The sequence below is a fragment of the Copadichromis virginalis genome, linkage group LG7 (assembly GCF_057382275.1).
Source record: "Copadichromis virginalis isolate Kocher_CV1m ecotype Utaka linkage group LG7, C_Virginalis_male_GT1.1, whole genome shotgun sequence".
In the NCBI taxonomy this organism is placed as follows: domain Eukaryota; kingdom Metazoa; phylum Chordata; class Actinopteri; order Cichliformes; family Cichlidae; genus Copadichromis; species Copadichromis virginalis.
Window position 1 is genome coordinate 7,926,808 of NC_140624.1, and position 18,268 is coordinate 7,945,075.

General features: G+C 40.9%; 1 long non-coding RNA gene across 1 annotated transcript; it reads right to left on the reverse strand.

The window, feature by feature from the left end:
• Nucleotides 1-8,026: 8,026 nt before the first annotated feature.
• LOC146704357 (uncharacterized) lies at nucleotides 8,027-18,057 on the reverse strand. Its single transcript, XR_014921166.1, has 4 exons — nucleotides 17,918-18,057; nucleotides 16,174-16,394; nucleotides 14,254-14,522; nucleotides 8,027-8,409 (listed from the first exon to the last, which is right to left on the reverse strand). It is a non-coding gene; the product is annotated as an uncharacterized LOC146704357 (long non-coding RNA).
• Between the last annotated feature and the right edge of the window lie 211 nt (nucleotides 18,058-18,268).

Sequence of the window (18,268 nt, forward strand, 5' to 3'; positions counted from 1 at the left end):
ATGAGTTTGTAATTTTTTCTTGCAAAAAAAAAAAAAAAAGTTCAGTCACTTCCTGATTTTGGATATTATCACTTGGTTATATTAGTGGCACATGTTGTGCAAGCCCAGGTAAGGTGGACCTGTGACTGAAGTGATGCTGCCAGGCTCTCATCAAGTTCACGTCTTTACTCAAGGGTAAATGTGGCCCTTATGAGAACAGATTTTGGCCAGATTTGGCCACAATTGTATTTGGCAGGGCGATATAAAGTACTTCACAAGCAAAATATTAGTTACATACAAATGTATCAGTACAAACAAACTATTGTTGTTTTATAACAATGTATGTATTACAGGGTATCTTGTTTTGGAAATATGACCAGTTCCTACTTTTTCACCAGCTTGGGGAGGAAACATTTTCCTGATAATACTTTTTAAAAACTTGGTTTTTTTTACACAGGCAAGAACACTGGACTTTAAATGTACTTGTTATTGAGTTTTCTTATAATGTTGTTTATTTAAATTATGCTAAATAATTGTCTTTGGACCTATGCCCATTAGTGTTTGCAGCCTGCTCTTGAACCTCCCAGTTTTGTCCACTGTAGGTTTCTCCAGGCCTCCCCACGCCACAGAGGCTGCTTAAGTGTCCCTATCGGACCACAGTGGAGAGGAACAGCAGATTAACCATGATCCTATCCGCTCACCGCTAGCCCCTTCATACGCTCCGTTACACCAGCATTTAAAAGGAGGAGGGGACACCATTCAGGCCCGTGATATGAATCCCAGACGTGGGGACAAGAACAGAGCTTTCACCCCTGTCTCACAGCAAAGACCTCTTTCTGGCACCCTCTAATTCTGGTTGCTATGGGCTCCTGGGTTCAATGGTGGACTCCCGTTGTGAGGGGACAAAGCCTCTCAGTCATCCGGCGAGGGTTGCCAGGGGAGGCTGAATGTATGGGGAGGGACAGGCTGCCGTTGTCCCAGACGAAATGTCTCTCTTAAGGCGGCTGAGATCTGGTGATTGACAGGTGGCTACACGCTCCACTGCAGATCACCCGGGAGGTCTGGAAGGGGCCTTATAGCTGTGACCGTGAATGCATGGTTGTGTGTCTGCAGAAGTGTGTATCTATGATTACACTGGCAGGGAGAACACATGAGAAGCTATAAAAGTGTCACCGTTGCATACCTGAAGAGGGAGCTGCTTCTGCGCCTGCATGTTCATTCACCCTATAATAATCCAATAAAGCCTGTAAAATGCATGTGGCATGTTGTTGAAGTAAAAGAAGTACAACAAATAAAAAAAAGTTTTGTAAGTGTTGCTGGAAGCCCCAACCCATGTCCAAAATCTGCCTGCTTAATAGATGTTTCTGACTTCAAGTACACTTTCTTTTAGAAAATTAAATGTAATTAATTGCTCTGTTTTATAGCTTCACAATACAGCTGTGAAAGCTGATCACTGTACAGTTAAACAGCTGTTGCAAACCTGAAACCACAATCAATATTTGCATGTTCACAGAATTTCTAATTTTTTAAAGGAAGGATCAAGAATAGATGCAATTTTAGGTAGATCACTGAACATATGGCTGGAGTGTGTCATTGCATAAAAACACAGACGTTAATTGCAATGATGCAAAAAAAAATTGATTGCTGTTATCTGAGATTTTATAATATGCATGAATGTGTGCATAAGGATCTTTTTACTGCTGAGTACGGTTAAGTACAGGGACCCGTGTGTTCTCAGATCAAGATGTTATTAGAAACAAATTTCTGCTACCCAAATTTGTATCATTGTCTCTTTTGTGAAATGGCATAATTTTACATTTTTGTGCTTTTAACATTAAAAAATATATTTGGTGGATCTTTCTTGGTAAGAAACTTTAAGTCGTGGCTTTTTAAATTAAAAAATTACAAAAATCAGATGCATTGATAAAAAAAAACGCAAAACACTGGTATAATGTACAATGTTATGAAAATGCAACAGAAGAAAAACACTTTCGAATGACACAGTGAAAAGGGAGAAGAGTAATGCAAGAAACACTGCACATCAAGCTTTTTCTAGTTTAAGCAAAAAAATGAGACTTAAAGATGTTAGTGTGTGTCTATCTGATTCTCAAGGATTAGCAATATAAAGATCTGTGTCCCTCCCAAACACTCCTCCAGTGGGTGAAACATCACCCTGCTGGTGTCTAGGCATCAGAGGTCTCACAGAGGTGAGTGGGAACAAACAGGGCATGGATGTGGGGATCTAAAGGGGTTCTCTCACTACACTGAGTGTGCTTAGATAGACGTCTGGGACTGTCTGGGTCCTGCACTCCCAGACAGGGGCCCTTTCCACCCATCAGATGCTGTCCACGCCCACCCCCCTCTTCTCCTTGACCTTGACTCTCTGTGACTGTGGCCCTCCAGACAGTCTGGGGTCAAAGGCTAACACAGCAGCCACACATCAGACACGGTTCGAGTCCCCTGTGCGTGTATAAATGCTGAATGGCAAATCACCCTAAACCCCGCCTGTTGGAATGTGGCCCTGAATTCCTTCAGAGATGGATCCTGAGACATGAGGGAGAATTATTGTGGCAACATATGAAGTCCATAAAAAACAAAATGCTTCGTTCTGTGCGCCCTACAGAAAAAAATTGACTTAATTAAAGCATCAATTTGAAGTTCAAACAGATTTTTTGTCAACATTTACACACTGATTCAAAAATCCACATCGACGCATCTGCCGTGAGTAGCATTTGCAAGCAGCCGTGGTACAGCTTACCTTTCACCTTCGACTGCTGACTCACACAGTCCTCAGCCAATCACAACCAAGCTGCCAGCATGCCACGAAGAGCGGGGAATGGCTGAAGCCTCACGTGGCTTTTTGAAAGATGCCAACCCACACTGCGTGCACCTCTAATGAGCCTTTCCACGCCTCACTGTGAGCATGCGCACTGACTCAATATGGGTTCATCATTCCCCCCCCCCCCCCCCCCCCCACACACACACACACACACACCACCCACTCTTTTCTTCCTTCAGACTCTTGAAGCTTTTGGAATTAATTTCTGTTATAAATCAACACACATATTCTGATCTTCATTGTCTCTCTGCAGCCTAAATGCGTAAATCACCTGATTTCTTCAGCAGACATGCTGAAGATTAAGAGCACTTAATCAGCCCCACAAGAGGGAACAAAGCCAGCAGTGGCAGCAGAAGGTTTATCTCTCATTGATTACTGGTCGCAGGGACACAGTAGACATGGACAGTGAAATGTACACATGCAAAATAAGCAAAAAGGCAAAAGGAACATAAAGAATGTATCTCTCTTTCACCCACACACATATAGAAAACTTCGTCACTCATACACTCAGGGAGGGCAGACAGCAGCCATCTTAATAACTGATGCCCCTTCCTTTTATTTCTGTTTTTAAGACCAAAGCTTCTACATAAATTTTGCCTGAATCTGTTTAAAATCATGCAACTGTGAAGTAAAGACGAACGTCCTTTGGATAATTATAAAACACGGTGACTGAATCAGAGGCAGCAGGGGCTCAAACAACTCAGCGATAGGGTAAAAAAAAATAATAATTCATAACAAAAATTAGTCTACATCACATTTGGAAATCAATTTGTTAAATAACTTTGTCTTAGTATTGATTTCTACATTCTTGCGAGGCTTTGGTTTTATTTCATTTTCGATAAAAGAACCAAATATTCGTTACTCTGAAATCAATTTTATTTTTAAAAATGTTGCCAAAGATTTTAAAAGCTTAATTATTTATTGTGGATTATTTGTAGAGGAAAATACACAGAGGCCTGTATGAGAAGAGAGTTATTGTGTTGTTGTAATGTGAAAATGGGGGTGGGGGTGAAATTATTTTTGCACTAGAGTTTTAGCAATTAACCATCCAAGCGATCTAAGCACAGGAAGCCTTTAAAATACATAATAATAATGATCATAATATTGCATTTAGCTCCAACTCTTTTGTTTTAAATTCATGTTATTGCCTTCCACTTCAACTCCCACCTGACGAGCATTTACGCAGCACGCAGAGTGTAACAAAAGACTGATAGATTACAGAGCAGGTAGAGGCTGGCTCTCAGAGGACCCACACTACATTACACAGTTCGTCTATTAACTGTATTACAGCACGGGAATGAGCTGCAACAGGAGGCGGGACATGATGGTCTTACGCACCAATCAAGAGCAGCACTGCAGCTGCAAACACTAATGCCAAGTCGAACCTGACGTCAGTTACTAACTAACAACAACAATTTAATGTGCTCAAATACAATATGAGCACATTAAATCCTTAAAAAAAAGAAAAAATAAGAAATAAACCTAAGATTTCGTTTTTTGTTTTTGTTTTTAGGTTTTTAGGTGTACAGTTTATAAATGAAAGATTACAATCAGCTAATAATTAGCTAATAATTTTTTAAACTATTACCATAATAATAGCAGGACTGTTGAGAGATTCTTGCAGCAGCCTGATGCAGCAAACCCCCCAATAAATGTAACAATAAGTTTAACGGAAATAAATAAATACAAACAAACACAAACCATTTGAGTGAAGGCCTTCGTTTTTTTACATAAGGATTTATGAGCGATGTATTATGTATGTTTATTTTGATATTATGGCTTGAAAACATTTTTACTTCCGGGAGCAGTGCGCCTGGTCAGTGAGCTCCTCTGCACTGCTGAGCGTCATTTATTGCGTCGATATTTGATACAACCCCACAGGCTTACTGCATGATCCAGATTCAGAGGATTATTTTTCATTGCGTTTAAATTTTATTTAAAAAAATTTTTTAATTGTGTTAACTGAACCTCAGAGTCTCACTTAACTTTGGTGAGAAATTATTTAGACACACGCATTTCATACAAAACAATACACAATGCTTCAGATGGGCTGCCAACCAAGAGCTAAATAAGTTGATCTTAACGACTAAAAGCACATTTACGGCGACTGGTAGTTAAGTATAAATCACGTGCTGCATAAATCAGCCCACTTGACATTGATGCCACGCACATGTTATTACTCTGCTCATGTTATGCTGTATATAATGACACGGATGTACAGTAATGAGTAATATTTCGATGTTTTTCAATGTTATTTACAAGTTTATTGTAGCTAAATATGTGGTAGAAAAAAATATAATAAATAAAGTATACTGTTGAAGTGTGAAGAAGTTTTGCTTAAATAAGATAGTACCTCCATATTCTCGACTATCTGAGAAATCCAAATCAGTTTGGTTGAAGCATCAGCTCCTTGGAGGAGGAACCAATTGATTACAAAGCGACTCAGACACTTTGGAAGGAGAAAGGGCCCTCTGTTGTTTCAAACCAGCTCCTTTAACTTCCCAGAGTGTAGGGGCCCAGAGACAGGGCTGTGTGTGCTTGCAGTAAATGGCTGCACAGTGACTCCTCTGAAGCAGCGGTGGGGTGGGTGGCGAGGAAAGACTTTTAGGATACATTAAATCAGCCTGATTAGAAGTTTAGGCAAGGGCGAGGCTCGGGTCTGGCTGAAAGGCTGCCGGGTAGCCCCTTGAGTGATACTATTCACATCCTGGGAGAAAGGTCAGTGTCAGAGAAGTTCACAGGCCCCATCTCCTTTCTTATGCTAAAGGATCATACACATAGGGCTCATTCACAGGCTGGAAAGGCATAAACAGCTCCTACCAACTCTAACTTTCCCTCCAAAATGTTTGGATTCCTCATCGTGAGCAGTGAAGTCCTGCATCACGGCTTCTCTCCCTTAAGGGAGCAGCATGTGAGAATGTTGCTATGAAATAAAGGTTAAATATGTTGTTATTTTTATGGAAATCTGCTGAAAAAATATAGAATTTATATCTTTAATCTTTATATTTTATTTTCTCTTCTAACATGAGGGGGACAGGCTGTTGTTTTTATTGTATAGTGCTCAAATTCCTTTTTTGTGTTAACATGATTTATTAACTTCTTCATGCATTTCATTTTCTGTCTCAACTCCACTGGTCACTTGGGAATAGCAGGAAATAGCCACTTAATTAGCGGCCCTTGACCTTTGGTTCTGGCTAAAGCTTTTTTTGACCTCAGCATCTCTCCGGCCTGTTTATTGTCCTCTGGGGGACTGCCCAGATCGTGACCCCTGACCCCTGCTGACATGGGACTTCACCAACAGGTCCCTGACCGGCTGTGCCACCTCACAGGACATTCATCAAAAAGCAATATTTACACCGAGCAACAGATTAAAGCAAGACGTTACCTCTGCAGAAGGATGATGTGGATACTGAATGTGCCATAATTATTCTCTGAGCTCTCTAATGTTTGTTTGCAGGGAGGAAACATAAAGCACACATTTGCAGGGCATGTAGGGTAAACCCAGCAGAATATGAAACATTTTTAATGATGAAAATCATGGCAGTGTAACAGTTTTTACAACATCATTTGAACATTTGTGCTTTCCTTCCATCCAGGCTCTACAGAGGCTGATTTCGCTAATTGGGTTCCATTCATCCAGAGAGGGGGAACTAATCACCAAAATCAGCCGCTGTAGTGTTTAGATAGATTGAAAACATGCTGACTCCTGCGTGGGGCTCCATGAGTGAGAACTGCACTGCCATGTGATGTTAGATTTGAGGAGATGGGTAAGAAAACAGTGCTGTCACAAGCTATTCACAAGCAAGTAACTGTGTAATTACAGAGTTTACTGCAAGATGTTTGTATCCGCACTTTAGTCTATTTGTTTTCTCACACTAGTCCATACATTATTGATTAGACTACCTCTATTTTTATTTTCTAAGTGTCATGTTTAATATATACAATATAAATAGATGATTTATTATATGGGTTAGAAGCAGGTATTCTGGCTTAGCAGCTTAGCTCTGTATTGCTGTTTATATTTCTGCTGCTGTGACACCTGCATATAGGATCAATAACTTCTTTAAAACATACAATTAAAATCAAGCTTTTTTTTCTTTTTCTTTTTTCAGTCTTTTATGAATTTTAATTGTTTCATCACTGCTTTTTAAATTGAAAAAAGTGTCATTCATCCATCCACTTTAAAACAATAATAGTCTGGTAATTTCAAAAGATTATATACATATTATATCGTTTTAAAATTTGTATTAGAAAATAATGCAATGTAATACAGTCAGAAGATTAAAATGAAAGGCGAATGGAGCAATGATGTTATTCATGTTTATTTAGTTATTAGTCAAGTACATTAAATTGCAAAAAGAAGTTATTCACAACTCAGTTGTTGAAACTAATGAGCATGTCTGTATTTTTTCTTTTTTTCTGTCACTTCTAAGCGTTTTGTTTGTTACACAAAGCGTGGAAATAATCCCCTGCTGACCCCGCGCGTGTCCATCTGTTGTTTGACTCCGGACAGAGATCAGTCGGACAGTGATTGAGGTCCGACTGACACCCGGACGGCTTGTAATCCCCACACCCATCCACCCACCCACCCACCCAAAAAACTGATTAATTGTCCAAACGTGGCTGTGGCCTTCACTCACACTTAAAACTCAGACTCGCTTAAATTTATACTTACATTTTTATTGCACTGATTTAGACCTTTAACTATTCTTAGAACACAAGGCAAACGTGTGGGTGAAATGTTTCAAATAAAATCCACTTGATAAATAAAATATGAAGGCTATTATTATTACATTGTGTTTAATAGCGGACAGGGTCGTTTTGGCAACTGAGGTTTTCGGCTGATGAACTTTTCATTCCCACACACGGTGCTTTGTCTGCTCCTCCTAATTAAAACTTAATGCGGGGTCACTCAAACACCTTCTCACGAGAGAGAGAGAGCGAGCGAGCGACAGAAAGAGAGAGAGGGACATTATAAATATGTGTGTGTTTCGTGTTTTATTTTCCCAGCTCTGTAATAATCCAGCCTCACAATATGGTCCTTCCTCGCCTATCGGATCACCAAAATAAAGCACGGTGTTGCTCGAAAACAAGAATCAAACACAGGGGTAAAGTTTTCATATTATTTTATTATATTATTTAAGTAGCTGTTACTGACAAGATATTAATAATAAAATAATCTATATTTATTAAAAAATACACTTTAGACATATTAAAATAAAATATTTAATTAATTTAAAAAAGCAGGCATTTACTGTGAAAATATACAAACATAATTTAGTGGGGAAAAAAGTGATTTATTAACAGTTTTTAAACAATTTAAACAAAAGACATCAGTATAAACATATCAGATCATATATGGCATTACATTCACAATGTCTTAAAATAGGGTTTTGTTGTTTTTGCTTAACCGAGGCCTTGATCTTGAATAATGTGTTTCATAGTAAACCTGCTGTTTCTACTTTATTTCGATGATACACTCAGGTTTCAGTTTCGTTAAATTTTATATTCTGTTAGGACAACAGTCTGATGAGTTTTCTTCCAGGCCTTCAGAGTCCTACAGAGTGCAGAGATGCAGGTCCTGTCCCATCCTGAGGAAGAAAGCATGGAGGGAATCATTAGCATGAGAATCGAACTTGGCTCCATAAACTCTTCTGCCCTGAATGAGAGTAACGTTTCACATTTTGGGTGCAAAAAGCAAAGTGAAGGTATTCTTGCAAACAGTCTCGATTTAGGAACACATTCCACTGACAACATAATATGAAAATGTGCTAGTTTTGTCATGAGCTAGTACGTTAAGCATTCATAATTAAAAGCTTTATTTGTAGAGCATTTTCTTGAGCTTACAAAATGCTGAGCAGTCATTAAAAACAGCAAACATTTACAATGAAACAAATTAACCCAAAGAACAAAGGGCCACCGGGTAAAACAACACATAAAAAGGGTAAATAACATCCCCATATAAAAACGAGTCTGTGGGGAAACGTTTAAGAATAAAATCTGAAAACGATTCTGCAAACCGAAGCAGCTCTTTGGTTATTCCAAAGGTTGATGAGTCTGTTTTGCCAATAGTGAATTTGTTGTGCATGATTTCTTTTTTCTTTCTTTTTTAATTTATACATTAAAGATTGTAAGCAGTGTTTCAGAAAAACAAACTTCCTTTTCATGCACTGTTAAAAAAAAGAAAAAGACCCCTGTGCTCTGCATGTTGTTCTTCTCTTCCATTTGCAGGCTGTATGCATGAAGGGATCTTAAGGCTTTTATCCCTACAGGGAACCAGCCCGAACTCTTTCTCTGTCAATTTCCACCCACTCCCCAATTCAGATGAGCCCTTTCTCCCACCAACCCCACAATGAAGGATTTGTCCTCGTTCTCTTTGTCCACCTCTGATATCTTTTTTTTGACTGCTCCCTCTCTGCAGACAGCATGCAGCGTATGCAAATAGGAGCTCTTTTATTCGTGAGACCCCTCCCCTGAATGAATGCAACCTTAAATGAGGCCACACTTGCGCACGCTCACAGAGGGGGCACGGAACATGCACATAGTACAATCAGTGGATTTGCATGCCCACTCTGACACGCAGTCACTCAAACATCAAACACTGACCATTTCAAATGAGCAGACACAGAAATATACATCGCAACAGATTATTTTATCCACAGGTTTATCCAAAGAGATCAATAACTCATGGGTTGAGGTTGGGGCCACAGAAGATGATTTTCACCGTTATTAATTACATCACAGTCCTACATGCAAAGTTGGAGATTGCATTGCACAGATATTGCCTTGTAAGAACAACAATAGTGAGGCTTAAGCGAAACGGAATCATGCACTATGTGCATGTGTATAGTGAGTTTTCTGCTCACAAGCGATGCTTTGTTTGCTGTGTAATTTCACTATTTGACAATACGCTGGATATTTTTTGTTTTTTAGTGAAATGTTTTCTCTGCGGACTTCTTCTGACTGCAGGGAGCACGTTTTATCTGAAGAGCTCTGTTTGCAACGTAGGATTGGTTTCCTTTCTCACAAGTGCTTTATCACAGTGTTTGTATATTAGGTGACATGCACACATGCGCACGCTAACACACACACACACACACACACACACACACACACACACACACACACAATGAGACAGAAGAAGTCTAACAGAATGTGCAGAGGAAGAGGTGGAGACTCAAAAGATTGGATGAATTATAACAGCGTCTGATGAACATAAAGCATTCTCTCACAACGAACATTCCCAAGCTGGCCCGTGCCATCTGTGAGTGTGTGTGAATGAGTTAGAGCTTGTGTGCATGTGTGTGTATCATTGGGGGAGGGGGGGGGGGGGGGGTTGACGTCTGCTGGACAGCTCTGACAGTTCGGCCTTTTCAGCCTTACATTACTGAGCCGACCAGCCTCTTTCCCATAGCAACACTAACAGAGGTCAAAGGCTATGTACCCCGCACCCACCACCACCACCTCCTCCTCCTCCTCTTGTACTCCGGGGTGGTCACAGACACTCTTAACTCCCTGACCGGCTGCAGACAGAGCGGTCGCAACCATGAACTTGAACTTGAATTGATTTCTGACACAGAGTTGGGGTCGTACAGCCATTTTGCATCAGACGCTGTACTCTGCACTTTCTTTGTCTCTTTTTGCTTTTGCCTGTATCAAACTCGCACATGGTACTACTGAATAAAATTACATTCACAAAATAAAAAGAGGTCACTCCAAGGATTCAATGTAATTCTCCTCAACCCAGAACCTCATCTACTGATATGATTACAAAGGGCCACTGTATTAAAGGCTCAGTCACCTAATTCTCCCCTGCTTTCATTGGAGCATACAGGACCCCTACTCAGGGATGCCATGGCTAACAGACGTAATCTGCAAAGCCTTGGATGTAGAAACTTCTCTCCATCTTGCTCTAAGATACTTAGCATTGGGCTTTGTGCAAGATTAGTCTCTGCCAAAGTTGCATTAAAGAGTCCCAATGAGCCTCGCTTGACCCACATTGGACCTCATCCAAGACTATGGGCGGCCCATGAGCTGTGCTTTATACACCACAGCAGAGGCGTTAAAACATTAATACTGTCCACACATAGTGAAGAGGTAACCCAGGAGCTATACGGTATTAACATTTTATCGCTACTATGGCTACGGCGCTGAACTCACATAGAATAGGAAGTGAGCACCGGGCTACTGTCACTTCATCATGTCATACATTATAATTTCCCTGCACTGAAAATCCCACATAGGAAAAGCAATACATAGTTAATAATGAATAACAGAAGGAGGAAAGGAAGGAAAGGTAATCATCTCTATTCTGCCATTTTCTTGAGGGGAAATACATTTTTCTGTCAAATTTAAAGTTATGTACAAGTAGAAGGAATGAAAGAATGAAGAATGAATATTTAAGTATCTACAGTGTGCCGAGGAAGATTCGAGGACCTTTATATCCTAAATCCTCCCGACACCGTGTCAGAGCTGCTGACCTCACTCTTCAGCTGCTCTCATTTTAGACCATCTTGATTGAAAACTCTTTGTTTCCGAGACGATTAAAACCACGCGAGTCTTAAGCGGTTTCACTATCTAAATCAACATTTGCATTTTTTTTCCCATCACTTATTTTTTGCTCATTTGCAATCAACTCATGCTATCCCCCCTCCACACCACATTGCGTTTAGTAAGAAATACAGCTCTTATTAACCATTAGACAAAGAAATATTCTGTGTGCATTTGTACATGCTGCTCATTTTTAACACCCTTCAAGTACTAGTAAAAGCTCTTTACATCTACAGCACTTTTGGTATTAAGCGCAAATACATTTTCCTGACTTATTTGCTTCAGTCACCCCCTCTATTTGACCACGCTGTCTGTGCCGACTGCTGCGGCTATCACATACAAATTGATAGCCCTCCTTACTCTTTTCAAGCACACACACGCACACTCTTCCGTCTTCGATGCCCAGCTCCTCGCAGCTGCAGATGGCTTTAATGTGGCACTGCACAGGCTAGCACAAGCTAACTTCCTCAGTAAATGCAGATGGTGGGCTCAAACATGGCTGCCCATGTGCTACACCTGCTGCCTCCTTTTCATGCACGCATATACATTTAGCTCCAGTGTCTTTAACCTTCTCTTGATAACCCAATCTTTACCTTTGTTTTTTTTATTTTTTCTTAAAAAAACCCAATTTCATCATCATTCCCCTCCTTGCTCCTCTGTTTCCCCTAATGTGTCATGGAGATGTGCAACGGAGACATAGCATTAAGCAAGCTATAATGTCTCCAAAACGATTTTTTTTTTTCACAGTGCTTCCTCTCTTCTGTCAAACCTGCCTGAAGCAATATGCTGTATATCACAGATGAGCAGCACAAATGCAATTGTAAAGACAGCTCTGAGTCTTTTATATGAATAAAGAGAGGGAATAATCTTTTGACATGTGGGCTGCACATGCCTTACACATCTTGTGGAGGCACACGTACAGTATGAGGCTCATTAATAATCATTATCCGCGGGTTACATCATTCAGCTTTCGAGAGCACACCCATCGCCTTAGCTGAGTCATTCGCCGTGATATGTTGTGCCACCAATTGTCTTGTATGATTTCTTTTTTCTTTTTTTACAATCTGAGAGCAGCATGAGTTTGGAGACGGTGTTTGCATTAACTCTCATCCAGATAGGAAAATTGAGATAAGATAAAGGAGTGCAAGGCAGAGGAAGTGACACACTGTGAGGGTTTAAATCTTTAATCAAATCAAATTTTTAATGTAAAAAAATTAATAAATATGAAAATTAATTGTTGCCTCCAATAGGATCTAAAGACAGGCTATGGTTTTACATGTGACAGCGTATAGGCCTCATGCTTGGGAAACCCCTCTCATTTAGCACAAAATACAGCATCTCCATGTCTTTCAGACATGGAGAGGAGGCTGAATAGACTAATGAACAGTCAGGTGGCACTCCAGGGCCTGAACTACACCCCCACCCCCCATCACACACATATCAAAGCCACATACACTTGCACACACATTAAAACTCAGTGGCTCGTCCGACCCCGGTGATCTGCACGACAGTCTAATGTCTCAGGCATCTGCTCATGTCTAGTCTGGAGGGTCTTTCCCACCCTGCCCCCCAGCCCAGGTCCACCGCACCACCAGTTCCCACAATAGTGGGAAAGCAGGCTTTTCGAGGGGGAATGGGTAGGGAGTGGGGGGGTGGCAGCAGCTATTGAGGTGGGGTGGGGTGAGAAAGAACGGGGTTGAATGATAATGTGAAAACGCACGGTGCTGTTCATTAACACACGAGCACTGCAGCTGCACATGTTGGCCCTGCACACACACGCTCACGTGTCTCTTTTTCTGCTCCAGGTCGCTGCCGGAGTCACCGGGGGTACAGGGCAGCTCTACGCCACGATGAGGACGCTTTTCCGGGCGTGCGCGTGTAGGGTTACAGGCTTGGAGCTGCTGACGATTTGGATTGCTCTGCACTTACACTGATATTTAGCAGTGTCATTTTGCCCTTGCCAGATTTTGGAAGACGTTTTTAGCCTTCCTGTTAACTAAAGTTTCTAATCACATGCAAGCACCGAAGCAGTACAATTACACCAGAAAGAGCTGTAATCAGTATTAAACGCCGAGCGCTAATGCTTAAATTTATATATGAGCTCTTCAATCAGCGTTAACAGTTATAATAAGGTATGTTCACTGCCCCATTTCTTATTTCTCAAAACTTACATGCAAGCGCAGTGTCTGCACTGCAACATGAATGATAAAATATCAGTATTACACACAAGGAACTGCTTCGTGAACCCGAACATTTTCAGACTGTAAATTTAATTGTTAAACTCTAATGCTTTTACTTTTAAAGACAGTCGTGTGATCACCCACAGGAGAAATATCAGGATCCCTGCTTGTCTCCTCCTCAGATTTTCGCCACACTAAGACGCTTAAAGATACTGTGGTAAATATCACGATGCAAATTTCCTAACAAAAGCCGTTTTGCATGAATTAATCTCCGAGGTTTGTCAGGTGGAAACACGCCGTACACCACTGCCTGGTGCGCATCAGGGAGTAAAGAAGCACCATGACAGGAGAGGATGGCAGGTTTCCTTCAACCAGTGCCAGCTCATTAATTTTGTTTGCTACCCAGCAACCCCCCCCCACCCCTCCCTTCCACCATCAACTACCACCACCCTTCTTCACCCACCACCCTCACATCACCCCTTAACTGCTAATTAGCAGGAGCTGAAGAAAGCAGAAAAGGGAGAGGCCATGTGTGACTGGGGAGGAAATGGGAAACTCTTCTTTCCCCTCATCCCTCATCCTTCGTCCTGTTCCCTTCCCCCATCTCTCTCACACACACAGACACAGTCACACTTCCCACCTCCTGGCCACCATCACCACCACCATTACCACTGGTACCCAACAGAAAGCTATGATGCAGCTCACCTCGTGTGCCAGCCCAGCCATTTTAGGTGTCACGGCAAACATCTCTCAAGATGGCTCCTCTGTGCAAGCCCTTACTCCGCAGGGTATCCGGCAGGGTCTTTGTCCCCCTCCTGGCACAGGCCAAGCGCCCACATTGGCAGTGCAGATGGCATCAGGGGCTCTCGGGCAAAAAAGGGGTGAAGGTGGGAGAGGGGAGGTCCTTTCTTTTTATTTTCTTCTAATGGTGGATCCTTTCAGGAATCCCACAGCTTTCAGTGTTATTCAGAAGCCTGCAATACGAGCAGAAAAATAGAAAAGAGAGGAGTAAAATATGAAAAGTGCTTTACACATCTTAAGGTATCACTATAGCTAAACACGGCCTACTGTACATACTGTAAACAAGCATAAATCAGTCAGCTATGGAAACTTTAAAAGCTCTCACCAGCTTTGCTTCTTCATAGCCCAGTCCCATCTCTTGTCATGCTTGTGTGTTTTTGTATGTTTTTGCCATAAAACCACCAAGAGAATCCTTCATATTATACAAAGTTCAAAGGTTAAATCAAGAATTCCTTGGACCGTCCCATATATAAAGCCTCAAGTGTTTTTATTCCCTTTCACTAAGAAGGCACGTCATGTTCACACGCTACCTATAACAGGGAAAGCTCTGGAAAAGACTTGGACCACGGCCTTTTCACATATCCAATATCTCGTTGTGAAACGAAGCAATTAGCCGCATTTGACCGCAAGCTCTACAGCAATAGGTAGTTAACAGAATGAATGAAAACTCATCTCACTTTGGTGCTCTTTAGGCTTTAGAGGCATTCTCAGGGTTGAGCGTATGCACCGAACAGCGCTGAAGTACCAAGTTGAAAAGTTCAGCTCCTGTCTACAGGATGGCCCTGGCCTTCTCATTGAGGCGAGACACAATGTATCCCAAAGGCTCTGAGATTTGCTACAGCTTTAAATACAGACACCAAGTGTTTTTATTAGCAGGGTGCTACACCACTCAACGGCATTATTAGCAGTCCTGCTGGAACAAAGCATTAGCTTCCCCTTTCTTTCTCCTGAATGAAGTTAGAATCGGAACTGCATGTTGTGTTTAAAATAAATGGCAAATACTCTTCAGCGAAGGAAAAAAGTAAATGAATGACAAAGTAGAGGGTAAATTGTAAAAGATCACAACCCACTCGCTATAGGCTTCCAGGGGAACATGCCAGTGTATCCTGAAGCAGGTACTTTAAGAGGAATATTGGAGGTCCTCAAGAATGAAAATAATAATAATAAGTGTGACCTGTTCGCCTGTTCACCTTTCCTGCTACGACTTCCCTTCTTATTAGACTGGATTTTTAATATACTGTTAATTAATTTTTGGCAATAAAGTTTTTCTCACATGATGCTTTACTGACATCAGTGGACCAATGCCTGCGAATGGTGAAATTTTGGGTCTTTGAGTCTCTACTGCTTCCCATCCAGCCACTGGGTGACCTGCTTTACATTCAACACCATGTTGCAAAGAACGTGAATAGACAACCCTGAAACAGGCTCAATTCCTAAAGCTCATATGAACCCTTAGGTTACACTGAGGGGCATAAGTTTAAAGGTAAAAGATGCCTGGGGGTAGAGTACTGATTGAGATGTTAGATCATTTTATTTGCACTTGTGGCTGTTTTTATATAGTAGGTTAAAAAATTAAAATATAAATTAAAAGTAGTATTGTTAGAAATTTGTTTTTCTACTCTTCTACCATAAAATAAAGGTTGTACGAAGCTGACATATGCTACAATGGAAGGCCCACAAATGCACTGGTTATCGGTGAGAGAAACTCTTTATAAATATAAATTCAGCACTAAAATCTTACTTTACACACTTCTAGTAAAACATTTTGTTGCCTATCTAATTCACGAATATTAACACCAGCCTCAGAGCAGAACGTTTTCTTACCTGTTGGAGGTGAACTTCAAAATCCAACTTGGTGACTCTACAGCCGGAGCGCCCTTTTCTTTCGGGTACGCACACACGGCTACGGAAGTCATTTCTACTTTCGGTTATCTAGCTTTATGACAGGTATTTAACACTCATACAGCTAGATAACCAAAGACAAAAACAGACCCCCTCTCTCACACTCTCTGATGCTGTAGCCCGACATGATGCTGGCGTGATATCTAGAAGGAGGTGAAGCTGCATTAGTAGGCCCGTAATATTCAAAAATACACTCCCAGATCATTTCTCCATCTTTATATTAAAATAAAAAAGGAGCAAAAGCTATCGTCTCTACATGGAGTAAAAGATGCATGAAACGCCGCATGTTCACGATACGAAGATATGCACTGTCTTTATGCTGACATATGTTGGTGGTTTGAGAAGCCGACACACATTTCTTGTCCTGCCGTGATAAGGTGTCTGTTTGAAGGCCTGCTGAATACAGAGATCAGCCTGACCTAATTGTACTCTACATGTGTGCAATTGTCATGCATCTAAAATGTAAAATAATAATAACAAATAAATAAATATCAACTCATTAGAAAAATCAAATCAGGCGTTTTGTACACACAACAGGCTATAACGCTTACATTAGCATATCTTGCAGGTAACACCCCTGTATTGCAGCTACACAAATCACAATATTTAGCATACAAATTCTCATACTTTTTAACTTCAAAATTTCTAGTGTAAACCCGTGCAGGAGCTGTTTGAAATATTACTTTAAGCATTTAGTTAGATTTAAAAAAAAAAAAATCAACAGTGCTGAAAGATACTTCGATAATAACCTACAGTTATTTAGTTCATTTTGTAGGACAGACCTGTATTCTGCACAACACAACATCTTAACAATAATAACAAAAACAATTTAAGGCGAGATAAAAAGTATCACTATATGACTTGTAACAAACGACTGCCAAGGATAATTATTATTATAATTATCCATGGTCAAAACTTGGCATGTCGTTGTAATAAGATTAGGACTGAATATATATATATATATATATATATATATATATATATATATATATATATATATATATATATATATATATATATATATATCGTCCTTAAAGCATGACCGTGATCCTGACACCGCGCTTATGCAGAGGACTAAAATGATGCTAGTTCAAGATCAAAAGCTGACTCTCGTAAAATGAAATAAATAAATAAAAACCTTCTCAATCTAAATTGAGCTGGGGTTTGGTTGGAGGGGGTGGGTAAGATGTTTTAATTTGCTCTCGGCTCGTTAGGGCTCCTGGGGGCAAGGGCAGCCTACTTTTAATGAGAGTTGCGATTGGCCTACTTCTTCTAAAACTAGACACATCACAAGGATTATCCGCATAAACTAACGCATGAAACCAATTTGTTCCTTATCATAACAACAGGCAGAGGGGTGTAGCAGTCTATATTATTCTGGTAATTTAGAGAATAAGATTTTTCTTTTCTGTTTAAAGATCATAGCCTGCACCTGCTTTCGCAGAAATAGAATGAAACAGGAGGGCGTTTCTGGTGGTTAAATTACATATTTCTTCCCCGTGGATATTAACCAGCAGGTATACTAAGCAGAGATTGCCAGTGTCCCTAAATCCTCTGCGTAAGCCACATGGACATGACATTTGGAGAGATTCAGAGCCTGAAAAAAAAAAAAAAAGATGTGATGCTCTGCGTGCAAATCTTCCCTGTTTCCACCTCAATTTCTTACCTGCTTCACAAGCAAAGCGAACTCTGGAGGCAAATGTCCCCAACTTTAGCTCGCTGAATTTTCCAGACTCATTTTTCTGCATTCACGTCGGGCCCTCGGTGAGAATCAGCGCCGCCGCTCACGGATGAGTCCGCTTTCATCCTCGGTGCTCCAGCTTCTGCCTCTCCTCCAGCCTGCGCGCTTCCTCTACCGTCTGATTACTCGCTCCCGCAGTGACGTCATGCCAGGACCAGGGAGGCTTCCTGACCAATCACGGCGGCCGTTGGCACCAAAGAGGGTCCGATATCAGGAAGACGTCTCACTCCTGGCTCTTTCATAACTCCATTTACCCCCCCATATTTTCTTCTCTAC